Here is an 11,117-nt window from a genome sequence, read left to right as displayed (position 1 = left end):
GTTCTTTCATTACAAAATTACCTTTAACAGTGGAATGTCCGCATAAACTCCTCATGCCGGCCTCTTCTGAATCTTCTCTGTTCTCTCACGACGTCCTGGGTCAACAGAGCCTTAAATTAGGATGATTTCAGCTCGAAACAGCCAGACGATGTCGCCTGGGAGCGCTGCGCGACGTCCCGCTCCGTGGGAAGTCCTTAAAGCGACAGAAACACCAGGGAGTTGAAAGTCCATGTTGCCCAGCAACAGCCACAAAACATCACTGCTCTAGAGGAGATCTGCATGGAGGAATGGGCCAAAATACCAGCTACACTGTGTGCAAACCTGGTGAAGACTTACAGGAAACGTTTGACCTCTATCATTGCCACCAAAGATCATGTTACAACGTACTGAGTTAAACTTTTGTTACTGACCAAATACTTATTTTACATCATAATTTACAAATAAATTCTTTAAAAATTCTATGTGATTTCCTCTTCTTTTTTTTTTCTCATTTTGTCTCTCACAGTTGAAGTGTAGCTATGATGAAAATTACAGACCGCTCTCATCTTTCGTAATAGGAGAACTTGCACAATCAGGGACAGACTAAATACGTTTTTACCCCACTGTGTGTGTGTATATATAAATCATGTACAGGTTTCTTTGTGTGAACCCTTGATCATACCAAACATCGCTTATGCCCAACAGTTTTGTTCAATCATACATGTGGCTTCAGATCCTGTTGATGTGAAGCATCTGCATATTTGCTGATTTGGTAACTTTTCCTTTTATTTTCTTCCTTCTGCCATGGTTGAGTAGCCCGTTGTTCTTTTTTTGTATATTTTAATGGTGTTTATTGCTGTTATTATTTACTTTATTGTACCATAGTCTTTAAAGTTCATACAGGAAAAATCCAGCTTTGAATCGCATGCATCAAAGACTGGTGGCTGTGCTTCAGTTGTTAGAAATATGTTGAATTGCTGAGACAAGATGATGAAAGCAATTCATGAATCACGTGGAAAGTGCGACCTGACTGGCCGGTCAGATTGCTGCCCATTACAGATAACATTAGTATGAAGGGAGTTGTGAGATGTCCAGATGGATTAGGTCCAGTCTTACAATTTGAGCTTGAGATAATTTGAGCCATTGACAACAATATGAAGTTAAACCTGTCAGTACCAAAGACTGTGAGGTGATATTTTAATGTGTCGTTCAGGTGAATGTAGCATAATGTGAAGTAATAGCTACAGAATTATTCACAGTTGCAGTGTTTGTGTTGGCAAACAGCATTGGGTGGAAATGACTGAAAAATTGGGAGTCTCATGAACACACCACAGTATATAACTAAAATGGCTGTGGGGGGAGTCTAGGAAGCAGCATTATCTCAGTGAGACAGTGAGAAATGGGGGAGTGGGGCATAGGAGGACACATTAATGAATAGGTGGGTCAACTTTTTTCTCTCTTTTTTTTCCCAGCACATCCAGTGGTCTGCCAAGGCCTCCCAGGTTTGTGCAATCTCTCAGTGTCAACATCTTTCTGTAAGGCTGATTCAATTAAGATTACGCCAGTTGCAGAGGGAGAGAGAGTGACAGGGGTCAGTTTGATTTTGCCGATTGGCTTTGTGCCTTTTGTTTTTTCAGCTCGGGTTACCGCTTCGCCTGCCACTCGTACTTGGAAAAGGATAAAATGTGCCTGCCCTGAACGCCTCTTTTGGAGAAAGGCCACTACAGCACACCTTTTTTCAAGTCATGAGTAAATATATTAGTCACTAAGTCACAATCCTGTGTTTGTGTTTTTGTCTCTTTGCATATAGTTCATTGAGAAATAGGTCACATTTGTATGGACCGGTGTGGTGTTAGTATATAAACAAATGGGAATAACTCCATCTATTTTTACCTGTCAAACTACAGTAGTATCTGAGAAAACACCCTTCAGTGAAACCATCCCAGATAGTACTGATAGTATATCTGGGCAACCTGTAACCCAACTGCAATGATAAGTGCAAAGACTGTAAACAAGTATATTTATAAAGGCAAATCCCTGACAAACTATCCTCAACTGAAAATTCACCAGCCCCAAATCAGAAAAGGCCAGAATATGCCCCTCCCCAAATAAAACCCTACAGTGATTCTTATAGTCCATGCTTAATTTGTCGACTTTCAAATTTCACCCTCCTTCCCATTTAATCTACTGTCTTTTTTTAACTAAATACATAAAATAAAACTTGGAAAATGTAAAGTGCCAAACAATAGGTGCAAAATCAAATCATCACAGTTTGCCCAACCAGTCTGAATGTGTTTTGTGAATAAGTAAAAGGCATACAAACAGGTCCCCCAACGTGTCCTATGGTTGATGTTGCTGATGTGTTTGCTCAAGGGGTGGGTAAGGTTAGACCCCACTCGAATGATTTGCATTGGGGTGAACTATGTTGTGATTTGGCATTGAATGCTTAAATAAATTGATTTGAATTGAACTGAACTGGGGCAGCACAGTGGCTTGGTGGTTAGCACTGTTGCCTCACAGCAAGAAGGTCATGGGATCGATTTCCACCTGTGACCTTTCTGTGTGGAGTTTGCATGTATTTGTGTGGGTTCCCTCTGGGTGCTCCGGCTTCCTCCCACATCCAAAAACATGCAGGTTAGGTGGATTGGAAACTTTAAATTGTCTCTAGGTGTGCATGCGGGTGTGACTGTGTGTGTTTGTCTATATGTGGCCCTGTGACAGACTTGCGTCCTGTCCAGGGTGTGTCCTACTCATGCCCTGTGACTGCTGGGATAGACTCCAGCCCTCCGTAACCCTTAATTGGAGTAAGCGGTTGAAGATGAGTGAGTGAGTGAATTGAATTGAGGTGCTGCAGGAATATGGGGTGCCAGGACCCCTGCAATGAGTGATCTGGTCTCTGTATGACCAAAGTAGAAGCTATGTCAGCATTCTCAGCATCACATCAGATATGTTACCAGTGGACGCTGGACTCTGCTAGTGCCGCCCCTTCTTAGCCAGCCTAGTGATGATTTTCATGGATGGGATTTCAATGTACACTTAGGGATTAAAGGATTTCTAGTTTGGTGACCTCAGTATTACATCTCTGCTTTTTGTGGATGATGTGGCTCTGTTGCCTTCACCAGACTATGACCTCCGATGCACACTGTGCAGGTTTGAGGCTGAATGTAAAGATCAACACCTCCAAATCAGAAACCATGGTCCTGTGTTAGAAAAGGATCGACTGTCCCCCCCGGGTCAGGGAAGAATTATTGCCACAAGTGTAGGAGTTCAAGTGTCTTGAGGTTCATGAGTGGGGGTAAGTTGGAACGTGCAATTACCAAAGGGTTGCGGCTGTGGTCCTTCGGAAGACTCAGTTTACCTGTTGATTTACACTCCCATCCTCACCTATGGTCAGGAGCTTTGGGTAATGATTGAAAGAGTGATGTCCCTCCATCAGGAATCTGGACTTACATTCAGGGACAGGCTGAGAAACTTGAATATCCAGGAGAGACTCTGAGTAGAGCCCCTCCATCAGGAATCTGGACTTACATTTCAGGGACAGGCTGAGAAACTTGAATATCCAGGAGAGACTCTGAGTAGAGCCACTGCTTCTTTGGATCAAAAGGAGCCAGATGAGGTGGTTCAGGTATCTTTTGAGGATGCCCCGTGGTCATGTCCCTAGATCTTGCAGGTATGTCCAACAGGGAGGAGCCCCAGACACACTGATATAAGTGTGACTATGTGTATGAAAGGATAAATGTGAGGCGATACTGTAAAGTCCTTTGAGCCTCTACATAAGATGGAAATGAGATATTTTAAAATCTGATGCATCATCACTTCTGGCAATATCCCGCTCCTAAAGTAGCCTGGCAATCAACATAGACAGGTTAGAACCGCCATAAGTAATAGTGTTTACACATCAATGTGTTTTACAGATTAACATCGAAATGGACAATGGGGAAGGAGCGCATTGCTTATGGACATACGAACTGGGACACAAACAAACAAGCCTGAAGTTTCACAGAATTCCAAAGACTTTTTCAAAAACAGTGGTTGAGAGCGATTAACGTGAGGGATGTCACACGTGTGACACAAGTCACAGGAAAACATTGAGAGCCAGTCAGTGATGAAGGTTTGCAGTGATGACTTCACCAAAGGTAGGCTTTCTATCACACTTGTCTTTTCATTTCACTGCTTTCAGTGAATAACACAAACTATTTGATAATGTCTTCTTTCAGCATACAGATGTAGACAAATTCATGGTAAAAACAAACACAAACAAAAAAAAACAATACATACTTGAAGGCTGAGCTTTCATTTCTAATTTCAGTTGGACTGAATAAAGCTGGACTCACAATCAATCGTTTTTTGTTTTTTGTTTTTTTGTTTTTGTGCCTTGTCACGAAAAGTGCCCAATTTTGTGACACTTTTTTAAAATTTTGCCATTCATAATTATCCATCCCTTCTCCTAACTCTAACCATAACCATAGTGTAAGTACCCACATTTCATGCCCCATGTTACAAAATAAATTTGCGCCCCATCACAAAAAGTACCCAATTTTTGTGCCCCCTTCACACACCCATCGATTAATGTATTTTTCATAATGCCGCCACAAACTGTTGTGAGACTGGGTTGCTTGGTGAGGCATTTTTGCCAGGCTTCAAATATTTTGGAGCATTTGACATAATTTTGTCTGTTGCAAGAATTGCTGATGGTGTTACAATTTGAATGTACTCAGCCATGTACAAGCGCATGTACAGGAATGACGTCACTTTCGGGATCCCCAATTCTCCTACAGAAATGCACTCTATTATCAATCAGTATCTAGTTTTGCATCAACTACATGATACAAAAATTAATGTTCCCACTTTTTCATTGTGAATGTTGTGGACAACACACAAGAGTTAAATCGGACATTACACCGACTTTGTACAAGGATTGCTGACAGGTTAAAACTCGTTTAATGTCAGGTCGATCTTCGTTTCCTTCCTTCCTTCATTTGAAGTCTAGACAAGTGCATGGGTGCACGATGTTTGGAGACACTTGGGTGTGTATTTGTATGTGAGAGAAAAGGGCGGTGCTGTTGTTGCATCAAAAAATAACCCTCATAGTTTCTAATAGATCCAAAGCTTGGCACAATTACAATGTGTTGACCTTTGGTCTAGTGGGTTGCCCTCCTGTGTCTGTGCTAACATTACACCCAGATTTACCCCACAGCTGCAGCTCATTACAATACCCTGTTAAAAAAAAAGGAGGCGGGGACAGCCGAATGAGAGGGGCACATGCTACCATTAAAGAGGTGAAGAGGAGGTTTGTGGGGGTGAATGGAGAAGTGGAGGGGGGGTGGAGGGCCAGATGAGAGAATGAAAACGCAGGCGTTAAGTCATTAGGGCCCATTGTTGCACTCAAACGGCCGCTACACAAGCGCTGTGTGAATGGGAAATCGAGCTTAATGACCTGAAAAGGAACTTCAAATGCCACGACAATAGATGAGAGGGGGGCGGCCTCACTCGAATGTCACTCTGCCACTTGATTAGTTGGACTGTGACTGGGCTGTTTAGATCGGTAATGTGACAAATGTAAAAGTAGCTCAGTGCTTCCGATGGAAATTTCACATTTTCTCAACTTGATTGTTTTTCACCTAAATTATTGCAGCTGCAATTTATCCACCAAAACTCATTTGTATATATGTATTGTAATATTATCAGATGCTTATTTGGTTCACTGTATTCAAATAAAGACAGCGAGTGCATCTATGCACATGCACATCCATTTCAATGTAAATCTAATTCCACCAAATATAGCAATTCTTTGCTGTCTGCAATCATCACATTTGGCAAATTTTTGACAGGGGTTGGTAAAGTTTGACCATACTTGTGTGATGCACAAATGTAATAAAGTGAAATTTGATACTCGCTCAGTGCATTTGCCATTAATGTTTAGAGCCTTAATTTGAACTTCCATTAAGAGATGTTTGGTGTCCATTGGTCCTAATCCATTTTGTCTGAAGTGTGCTTTATGGTATTCGGTACTCAAATACATGGTTGAAGTCAGAAGGTTGCATACATGCATCATAGATATCATTTCACATCAACATTGGCCTGTTCAGTGTTCTTTGTCTGGGGCAGCTCAAACTGTTCCCTGTGCAGGGAGTAAAGGAACATTTAAGGAACCATTAGTGGCATCATGGAGAAACTCCTCCACCTGAGGCAATGTCCTCCTTGCCTCAGGTGGAGGAGTTTAAGTATCTTGGGGTCTTGTTCAAGAGTGAGGGACGGATGGAGCGTGAGATCAATAGACGGATCGGTGCAGCATCTGCAGTGATGCGGTCACTGTATCGGACCGTCGTGGTGAAGAGAGAGCTGAGTAGGGGGGCAAAGCTCTCCATTTACCGATCAAGCTACATTCCGACCCTCACCTATAGTCATGAGATTTGGCTCATGACCGAAAGAACAAGATCGCGGGTACAAGCGGCTGAGATGAGTTTCCTCCACAGGGTGGCTGGGCGCTCCCTTAGAGATAGGGTGAGGAGCTCGGTCACTCGGGAGGAGCTCGGAGTCGAGCCACTGCTGCTCCACGTCGAAAGGAGCCAGCTGAGGTGGCTCTGGCATCTTTTCCGGATGTCCCCTGGCCGCCTCACTGGAGAGGTGTTCCGGGCACGTCCCATCGGGAGGAGGCCCCGGGGAAGACCCAGATCACGTTGGAGGGACTACATCTCTCAGCTGGCTTGGGAACGCCTCGGGGTTCCCCCGGAGGAGCTGGGGGAGGTGTGTGTGGATCGGGAGGTCTGGGCGGCTTTGCTTGAGCTGCTGCCCCCGCGACCCAACCTAGGATAAGCAGAAGAAAATGGATGGATGGATGGATGGATGGATAGTGGCATCATGGAGAAACCCCAAGAACAAAAACAAATACAGTTGGTCCATTTATGGCTCAAAAACTGTCCTGTGGAAACACCTGTGCAACATTTAAATGCAAGGTTTTCTTGGATTTACATGATGATGTAATTGAATTATCAATTATTTTAATATCTGAATAGCAAGAAGGGGGTAGGAGTTTATAAATTCCTACTCCTTTTCAACCATTGTTTCTTAGTTGACATATTTTTCTTGTGAAGTATTACTATTATTTCATTTTTCCTTTGTTCGTAATAAATTTAATTCATTAGTTCATTCATTCTTGACATTTGTTGCATTTATTTGGGAAAAAAACACTATTTTCTTCAGATAAACCAAGACAAAATGGAGGAAACCTCATATCAACCCCCACTCCCCCCTGACAAAAACAAAGTAAAAAAACAACCACTTCTTTTTGGGGGGAGTGGGGGCATCTTTCTCATGTACAAGTGGGGTGTGGGAGGACGCCAAAGAAAAACAGTTGGGAACCACTGCCATAACATTATCTCTTACACTGCTTAACAAGCTCTCCTATTCTATTATTTTTTATTCAGTGTCATTATCTGAATCATTTTATATTTCACACAGGCTTGATTTGGCTTAATGGACCACCTCTGAGTCTTTCAAAAGTCAATAAAGTTAAACAGTATGAACATTTTTTTAAGTTGTTTTTTTTTTGGGGGGGGGGGGGGGGGGTTAAAGTCTGCAATGAAAGACAGAATTAGATTAATATACGAGGTCTGTCCGAAAAGTAACGGACCTTTTTATTTTTTTCAAAAACTATATGGATTTGAATCATGTGCACTTGCATCAGCCAAGCTTGAACCTTCGTGCGCATGCGTGAGTTTTTTCACGCCTGTCGGTTGCGTCATTCGTTTGTGGGGAGGCTTTGAGTGAGCACTGGTCCAGCCCCCTCGTCGGATTTTCATTGTCAGGGAAATGGCTGAGTGACTGCCGCTTTGCTCCATGAAACTTTTTTCAGAAACTGTGTGAGACAGCCAGGTGGAAACCATTCGGAAAATTCAGATGGCTTTCGGTGAAGATTCTATCGGCGTCACACAGATTACGGACCATTACAACCGGATTAAAGATGGCCCACACTGGCTGAGGGCGTGCCGCGCTTCGAGTGGCCATCGACAGGCTGAAACGACCAGATCATTTCCAAAGTGAAGGCTGTGTTGATCCGGGATGTCGTGTGACTACCAGAGAAATCACAGAAAATGTGGACATCAGCACTTTTGCGGCACATTCCACTGTTACAGGAGATTTTGTAATGAAAGACGTGCGGAGGAATTCGCGCGTCGGGACGGAGCCGCCCATGGCGCTCAACAAAAAACACATCCGTGTTGGAAATCATTCGGAAGATTCGGACGGCTTTCGGTGACTTTTCAGTCGAGTGAGTATCCGAGAAATTGTGTAACAGCTGGGCATGTCACAACATTTCCTGTGAGACTTCCAGGCGTGAAAAACTCAGGCATGTGCACGAAGGTTCAAGCTTGGCTGATGCAAGCGCACATGATTCAAATCCATATAGTTTTTGAAAAAATAAAAATGGTCCGTTACTTTTCGGACAGACCTCGTATATTGAACTGCAAAACTGCTGATTTCAAACAATAATGTGGTTAGAATGTGGACAAGCAATATGCAAAATGGCATGACATTGGTACAGTTTTTTTCTGAGGATTGCATAAAACCATGAATACATTTTGAATACGCTTGTTTTGGGGAGTGTGTGTGTGTGTGTGTGGGGGGGGGGGGGGGTCCAACTTGCTGGCGTATGAATGAACAACCTGGCTTGCAATGAACCACAAGAGTTCTAAATAGTTTAGTTAAGGTTTTTTTAAAGAGTCACAGCAGACAGTGTGTACACCCAGCAAAAAACAAAACAAAGAAAAAACACCATGTGAGAGAAAATACATCACTGAATTGGGCATAATAAAATCAAGACCTCTATTAAGGTTTTATTGTATCAAAAACCCACAATACTGCCTGCAATTACACATTTTTTTTAAATTGGACTAATTTAAAGTCTACTTAACTCAGAGAGATCTACAGTGAATGTAGAAAAATATTACTCTTACTCTGCATCTGTATTATGTAAGGGCACCTTCACACATAACACAAAAGATGCAGAAACCGGAAGAAAATCCACAAACCAAACACGAAATGGGGAACCATGAACCATCCACCTGCTGTTGTGAGGGACGCACAGGCGTGCATGACACATCGGCGGCGGTTTCGTACACGCTCATTGCAACATATTCCAGCTGGAATGTGTTGCAATGAGAAAAATAAAATAAAAATCAGCTGTATAATTAGTGAAAATCACTGGGTTGATATCAATACAGAACTCAATGACACAATACAGAACTCTGCAGTTCAATAACCCTGGTTAAATAAAAAAATAAATGCCACTGGGGGGATTCAAACCTGCAGTTCACAAAAGCTCAGACTACCAGATGGAAACTTTACCACTGCGCTACAATCACTGTCTTATAAGATTAACGTGAAATGCTGAAAATCAACAAGGAGATTAACGTATTTTTAAAAAATACGTTGTTACGGCATATCTTTGGTGATACGTTACTGAACATGGTGTATTTGTGGCACTGTTGGCTTGTCATATTGTCACAGTCCTGCGACGGACGGGTTCTGCTGGAAACGCATGTCGGGGCGGACACATGTGACATTCACATCGCCTGCTGCATGATCTGACAGTCCATTTCACATGGAGCAGCCTGCCAAGGTGCGCTGAGTGCTGCAGCCCGGCTGTGTGTGCTCAGACGTGGCTGTGCGGGCCCCATTTGATCATATCAGTAAATTCATATCAGCATGTCATGCAAGTGTGCTCTCCCCCTGCATGCCACATGTGGGGGTAGGGGGTGTGAAACACATGCATGTCACATGTGGGGGGTTGGGGGCGCGACACACGTGCAATACACATGCATGCGCTTTTTGCAACGCCACACTCATAAGGGCACTCAGACAAATTTCACATCCAGCTCGAAAGTCATTGCCTGCTGTCTGTTTTCGTGCTAATAGCGTGAAAGGCCAAGCATTTTCCACCCTGCTCTGTGTGCCGCTTTTATTTTGTTCATTATTCAGTTTTGATGAGTGTGTGAGGGACAGTTATGAAAATATGAAACAATTTACGTCCCGTATTGGTTCAATATGGGATGCAACAATTAATTGTCAATTAAAGGACAATTCTGTATTTTAAGGGACAGGTGGCAACCCTACCAATGAGTAGCTTTGTGTGCTCATGTTATAGATCTATACAATGGCATTATTCCTACAGTGGCGTGACCAGCTGTGTGTTAGCCGGTTGGTGTCAGAAACAAGTTGGCTGGACTGCAGCTATTTAGTTGGCATGTGAAATTGGGGGTGACAACAATGACTGCCATTGCCAGGCTGGTGTTGGTAGGGGATCAGCTGGCATGCAGCTCCTGAGAGTGTCAGTCACTCAGCACCGTGTCTGTAATGCAGCTGCTAGTTAGCATAGCGTACACTGTCAGGTGACACTCTGCTGAAGTACACAGTGAGCCTCATGCATCCACGCTTAAGCCTGATCCCCCCTCCCCTCAAGGACAAAGGCACATTTGGCTCTGATGTGGACTGTCCTCAGTTGGAAGATGCTGTCTGTGCATTAATTTGTGTGGCCGCACCACAACTTTTTGTGCTGCTATAAGACAAAGACATTTTGACACTCACCTTAAACTAAATAGGTGCAGAACAGGTCGCTTGGGGGAAACAAGTTGGACTACCAAGGACAACCTACAAATGTCCTTGAACAAGACATCACAATTACAATGTCCCAGTCCACCCAGCTGTAAATAGGTAAGGGCCTTTGCTGGGGAAATACCCTGCAATGAACAGGCATCCAATCCAGAGGGAGCTGTGGACTCTTTTCCACTTCATGTGAGAGTATCTTGGGATAAGCACAGGCCCAGTGGACCACAGGCCACGTGTAGGACTTTCTACAAGAACTACTTCTTGACATAGTCTCATTTATCCTTCCTTTGCTCTAGATGACAAAATGGGCAAACATGCCAAATAAACATGCAGGTCCATATGGATCAGGTGTGGTGACCCCTTTAGAAAAAAGAAAGAAGCCAGCAGAACTTTATTTGACAAAGTACAAAGCAGTACAGTACATAAATTTATCTTAGCAAAATCATGAAAATAAATAAATAGTACTTACTACAAATACATGAACGAAGAAAGTATGTTTTCTTACCTTGAATTGACAATTTAGGGAGAGGATG

The sequence above is a fragment of the Thalassophryne amazonica genome, chromosome 2 (genome assembly GCF_902500255.1).
Source record: "Thalassophryne amazonica chromosome 2, fThaAma1.1, whole genome shotgun sequence".
NCBI lineage: Eukaryota > Metazoa > Chordata > Actinopteri > Batrachoidiformes > Batrachoididae > Thalassophryne > Thalassophryne amazonica.
This window is presented reverse-complemented; position numbering follows the sequence as displayed.